A 6,687-nucleotide genomic window follows, 5' to 3' on the forward strand; every position below is an offset into this window, starting at 1 on the left:
TTGGAAGATGCTGTCGAAAGGCCCTTGGTGAATCCCTGCAGTGCATCTTGTAGATGACACACACTGCTGCTACTGTGCATCGGTGGTGGAGGGAGTGAATGTTTGTGGATGTGGTGCTAATCAAGTGAGCTGCTTTGTCCTAGATGGTGTCAAGCTTCTTGAGTGATGTGGGAGCTGCACTTATCCAGGCAAGTGGGGAGCATTCCATCACACTCCTAACTTGTGCCTTGTAGATGGTGGACAGGCTTTGGAGAGTCAGGAGGTGAGCTACTTGTCGCACGATTCCTAGTCTTTGACCTGCTCTTCTAGCCACAGTATTTATATGGCTAGCCCAGTTCAGTTTCTGGTCAATGGTAACCCTGAGGATATTGATAGTGAGGGATTCAGTAATGGTAATGCCATTGAACATCAAGGGGCGATGGTTGGATTCTCTCTTGTTAGAGATGGTCATTGCCTGACACTTGTGTTGTGCAAATGTTATTTGCCAATTGTCAGCCCAAGCCTAGGTATTGTCCAAGCCTTGCTCAGAGCCTTAACTGGACCAGTCACATAAATATTATGGTTATGAGAGCGGGTCAGAAACTGGGACTTTTGCTGTGAATGACTCACCTCCTGACTCCCCAATGCTTGTTCACCACCAACAAGGCACAAGTTTGGAATGATTTGGTCTACTGCCTCCTTGCCTGGATGAGTGCAATTCAAACATTCAAGAAGTTCTAAACCACCCATAACAAAGTTGCCTGTTGCCATCCACTGCCTTAAACATTCACTCCCTTCACCATCAGTGAATAGTGGCTGCAGTATGTACTGTATACAAGATGCACTGCCAAGGCTCCTTCAAGAGCAATTTCCAAACTTTTGACCTTTACCATCTGGAAGAACAAGGGCTTCAGATGCATGGGAGCACCACCAGGTGCAGATTTTCACCATGACTTGGAACTATATTTCCATTCCTTCACTGTCGCTGGGTCAAAATCCTGGAACTCCCTTCCTAACACCACTGTTGGTGTACCTACACCACATGGACTGCAACGGTTCAAGAAGGCAGTTCACCGCCATCTTCTCAACAGAATTTAGGGATGGGCAACAAATGTTGCCCTTGCTAGTAACACCCATGTCCTATGAATGAATGCAAAATGTATCTGAGAGCAAGTGGTGTGAGAACTCTTGAAGTCAGAACCAAGGCCATCACCATGTGCCACATCACTCCATGTCAACTTTGGCAACTTTAAATTGCAGTAAAGGCCTCCAAACTCTTCTACTAACTCAGCAAAAGCCAATAGAAATCAATCAGCAACTAACCTGAAAGTAGTTGAAGTCCCCATTAAATAGCACTGATTGGGAATACTTTATTTTGTAAAATACATGCTTAATTGTGCAATATTAGGAGAGGGCATAAGTTGGACTGCTGAGGCTGAAAATTGAACTACTGCTATCACATCAGTGTTGCATACTGACTGATGTCATAATACCTACATATTTCTGGTACTGCGTTTGCATTAACAATCTCACCAAAATGGTATTTTGGTCCACGGCAAGAGTGTGCACATGGCACACTACAAGCAGCACAGATGCTACTTTCGATCCTCAATGGCATCTGTAGGGTCAAAAATAGGAGCATTACACAACCAAGTTTTGCAGCCCGAGATCGATAGATTTTTGTCAATGCTATCAAGGAATATAGAGCTAAGGCAGGCAACTAGATTTGAGGCACATAGCAGCCAGGATATAAATGAATTGGGGAACAGGCTTGAGGGGCTGAAAGATCTACTTATGTTACATTGTCCCATGTCCCTCTGTTTCTAGATTCCAGTGATCTATTCTTCCTGACCCAATCCTGATCCTGTTTCTCTGCCCAATAGGATACTGAGCTGGGATCTTTCTGCACATGCATTGATATGTGCTGTAAGTGACTGGAAAATCACTGGCAGTGCACCTACAATTTCTCAATATACCAAGCAGCAGACAAGGATCCCAGGTGGCAGTGCACCTTGATAAAACTGTACCTAACGTTACACTACTGGAGTTGTGAATTTCACTGCCTTCATCCCTTTGATAGCTGTCATCCACTGAGCATTTTCCCCAGTGTATTACAATCTTCTTCACAGATTATTAGCTCCTCTAGAATAGACTCCATTCAGACAAGTCATTGTTGACCTTGGAATATTGTGAACTTTTGTTGAACAAGTGAAAGGAATCATTCATAAGTTTAGGGTTGCATGTGACAGTAACTGTTCTTGATTTAATATCAGAGGAATCATATATAATTATTACTATTGGCACATCAGTTTACATAATAACATCATAAAATTGCAGAATAAGTTTAATTGGCAAATAACTAAGGAATATATGCAAGATGACGCACTTTGGTAGGAAATATAAGGAGGCCACATACTCCTTGAAAAATAAGTATCTAAATGGGGGAGAGGAACAGAAATATCTTGAGATACAGATACTCAATCACCAATGTAGCAGGTTAATAAGGCTATAAAACAATGAACAAAGCACCAGGTTTCAATTCTAGAAGATTAGAATTGAAAGTCAGAGAAGTTACATTAAACTAGTATGGAATCTTGATTAGACCACTTTTGGAGTACTTTGAGCAACTCTGATCTCCACATTATAAAATGGACATAGACTCACTGGGGAAGATGTAAAAAAGATTTACTATGATACAGAACTGAAAGTTTATACCCATCAGGAAAGATTGAATGGGTTGGGGTTCTTTTTTCTAGAAGAGAGAACACTAAGGGATGATCCCTCAGAGGTCTTTAAGACTATGAAAGGGTTTGATGTGGTAAATGTAAGGGAAGATGTTTTCAAAGAACAAAGAACAAAGAAAGGTACAGCACAGGAACAGGCCCTTTGGCCCTCCAAGCCTGTGCCGATCATATTGCCTGTCAACTAAAACATTTTGCACTTCCGGGGTCCGTATCCCTCTATTCCCATCCTATTCATGTATTTGTCAAGCTGTCTCATAAACACCACTATCGTACCTGCTTCCATCACCTCCTCTGGCAGCGAATTCCAGACACTCACTACCCTCTGCATAAAAAACTTGCCCCGCACATCTCCTCTATAGTTTTCTCCTCTCACCTTAAATCTATGTCCCCTAGTAATTGACTCTTCCACCCTGGGAAAAAGCTTCTGACTATCTACTCTGTCCATGCCACTTATAATTTTGTAAATTTCTATCAAGTCGCCCCTCAATCTCCGTCGCTCTAGTGAGAACAATCCGAGTTTCTCCAACCTCTCCTCATAGCTAATAACCTCCAGACCAGGCAGCATCCTGGTAAACCTCCTCTGCACCCTCTCCAATGCCTCCATATCTTTCTGGTAATGTGGCGACCAGAATTGCACGCAATATTCCAAGTGTGGTCTAACCAAGGTTCTATTCAGCTGCAGCATGACTTCCCAGCTTTTATACTCAATACCCCTGCCGATGAAGGCAAGCATGCTATATGCCTTCCTGACTACCTTATCCACCTGCATTGCCACTTTCAGTGACCTGTGGACCTGTACACCCAGATCCCTCTGCCCGTCGATGCACTTAAGGGTTCTGCCATTTACTGTATAATTCCTGCCTGTATTAGACCTTCCAAAATGCATTACCTCGCATTTGTTCAGATTAAACTCCATCTGCCATTTCTCCGCCCAAGTCTCCAACTGATCTATATCCCGTTGTATCCTTTGACAATCCTCTTCACTATCTGCAACTCCTCCAACCTTAGTGTCGTCTGCAAATTTACTAATTAGTCCAGTTACATTTTCCTCCAAATCATTTATGTATACTACAAACAGCAAAGATCCCAGCACTGATCCCTGCGGAACTCCACTAGTCACAGCTCTCCATTCAGAAAAGCACACTTCCACTGCTACCCTCTGTCTTCTATGACCAAGCCAATTCTGTATCCGTCTTGCCAGCTCACCTCTGATCCCGTGCGACTTTACCTTCTGTACCAGTCTGCCATGAGGGACCTTGTCAAAGGACTTGCTGAAATCCATGTATATAACATCCACTGCCCTTCCATCGTCGATCATCTTTGTCACTTCCTCGAAAAACTCAATCAAGTTAGTGAGACACGACCTCCCCTTCACAAAACCATGCTGCCTCTCACTAATACGCCCATTTGCTTCCAAATGGTAGTAAATCCTGTCATGAAGAATCTTCTCCAATAATTTCCCTACCACTGATGTAAGTCTCACTGGCCTGTAATTTCCTGGATTATCCCTGCTACCCTTCTTAAACAATGGAACAACACTGGCCATTCTCCAGTCCTCTGGGACCTCACCCGTAGCCAGTGAGGATACAAATATTTGACCCCAGCAATCTCCTCCCTTGCCTCCCTCAGTACTCTGGGGTAGATCCCATCTGGCCCTGGGGACTTATCCACCTTAATATTCTTCAAGATACCTAACACCTCCTCTTTTTTGATCTCAACATGATCCAGGCTATCTACACACTCTTCCCTAGACAAATCGATCGCTAAGTCCTTCTCTTTGGTGAATACTGATGAGAAGTATTCATTTAGTATCTCTCCCATTTCTTCTGGCTCCACACGCAGATTCCCACCTCTGTCCCTGAGTGGGCCTACCCTTTCCCTGGCTACCCTCTTGCTTTTTACATATGTATAAAAGGCCTTGGGATTTTCCTTAATCCTGGTTGCCAGTGACTTTTCATGACCCCTTTTAGCCCTCCTGACTCCTTGCTTAAGTTTCTTCCTACTTTCTTTACATTCTCCATGGGCTTCATCTGTTCCCAGCCTTCTAGCTCAATTGTGGGCAAGACCAGAATTAAGGGCCATAAAGATAAGATAGTCTTGAAGAAATCCAATAGGGAATTCTGAAGAAACTTTTTTATTCAGGCAGTGGTTAGAATGTGCGACTCTACCTCAAGCAGTAGTTAAGGCAAATAGCATAGATATATTTAAGAGGAAACTAGATAAGCACATAAGAGAGAAAGGAACAGATGGATTTGTTGATGGGTTGACCAATTTCATCATATTACATAAGGTGGTATATTAATGGTAGCAAAAAGGAAAGATTATTAGCTAATTTTCCTGCTCATCATCAATTCTGGAAAGTGTAAACATTTCTCACAATACTTAACTTGGAATAAAGTTTTACAACCATGAGTCAGCCTCCCAACAGAACAGCATCCCATCAGCAGTGTTACTCCCACATGTCCCTATAATCTCACTAGGGCTAGGTAGAGGTAAACGATCAGCTATGATCTAATTGAATGATGGAGCAGGCTCCACAGGCCGAATGGCCTACTCCTGCTCCTATGTTCCTAGGTAAAGGTGTCAAAATGAATCTGACTGATTACATCCCTAAATTATACAGAGGAAGGTGACTGATTAAAGACCAGTGAGTAACTTGATTAAATTAGCAACTGCTTCACTAATATTGTGCGCAACTAACTTGCAAGGTAAGATATATGTACACTTGTGAAGCACCTAGGAACATTTTGCTACCAGTGTTAATAGTGTTATGTAAATGCAAATTGTGCTTGTTATTTTTGATTTATGCTCTTCATATAAGAGACAATCAGTGGAAGCCAGCCTTCAAAATATTTTCAGTTACACATGCCCATGCATCATTCCCTTTGATCCTGCTGTCTGAAAGTAGGGGTGGGAATGTTAGGAATGGAAATCCTATACTGAGGTGGAATGAGCATTTGTTTTTCCTTTTGAAAGATGGGCCTGTGGATGAACATGCAACAAGGGATAGTCTTTCTTCCTTCCTGGCTCTGTTCAGCCCGTTGGATGTTTGTTTTCTATTTTCTAGTCTTTGCTTCCTCCACTTTTTTTCTTGCATCCCAGAAATTTACTTCTCCCCCTTGGAGAATTTGACTTTGCACTCTTTCAAGGGACTTAATCTAGCTTAAAATGGCAATAAGCCATCTGTGCAGATGAGAAAATATAATTTCTGAGTGCACAACTTTGTACGGTACACCTTCTCTGAACTTTGATTTTAACAGGTAGCTCCATAAGACATCAGGTGCAAGATCTCCACAAAACCATTTACCTGAATGTTTAGCCAAAGTCTATCGACAGCATTGTGGTAGCCAATAAATTGGACAGTACCATGTCAGTCAATGAGATAGAGGTGGGATTTACAAAAAACAGTCTATTATATAGCAAGGTCCATCTACGCAGCAAACGACAAACAGAGTCTATTTAAACAGCACACTATAGCAAACTGTCAACCTACTCAGCAAGCAGTAGTTCTATAAACTACAGCAAACAGCGCATGTCTGAAACTGCAGCAACACTTCCTGATAAAGTCAGGGTGATTTCTCCATCAAATTGCAGTTAATAGAGAATGGTTACATAATACAAACATCAAATCAATCCCAGTCATTTACCGCATGGGATCTCCAGGCTCAATTAATGGGGAAATTCCCCAATTACCTCTGGTCAAAAATAGTGGGGTCAATATAGGTAACTGCATTTAGCTATTGAATTGAGATCTTTGTGTGCTGATCCACTCCGGTCATTTCATTTGCAATTTATATTACATCCTTTGAAAAAATAAGAATGGCTGAATATAGCAACAGGTTGTTAAGGAAACAACAGATAAGTAGTTAACTTTTTGCCAGACTGCAACCACGTAGATAGTTCTAATAGACGTTGCAGCATTTATTTCTTCCACTGGAGGAGCATTGAAAGAAAGAGCTAGTGC

Source organism: Cetorhinus maximus, chromosome 8 (assembly GCF_964194155.1).
Source record: "Cetorhinus maximus chromosome 8, sCetMax3.hap1.1, whole genome shotgun sequence".
Lineage (NCBI taxonomy): Eukaryota > Metazoa > Chordata > Chondrichthyes > Lamniformes > Cetorhinidae > Cetorhinus > Cetorhinus maximus.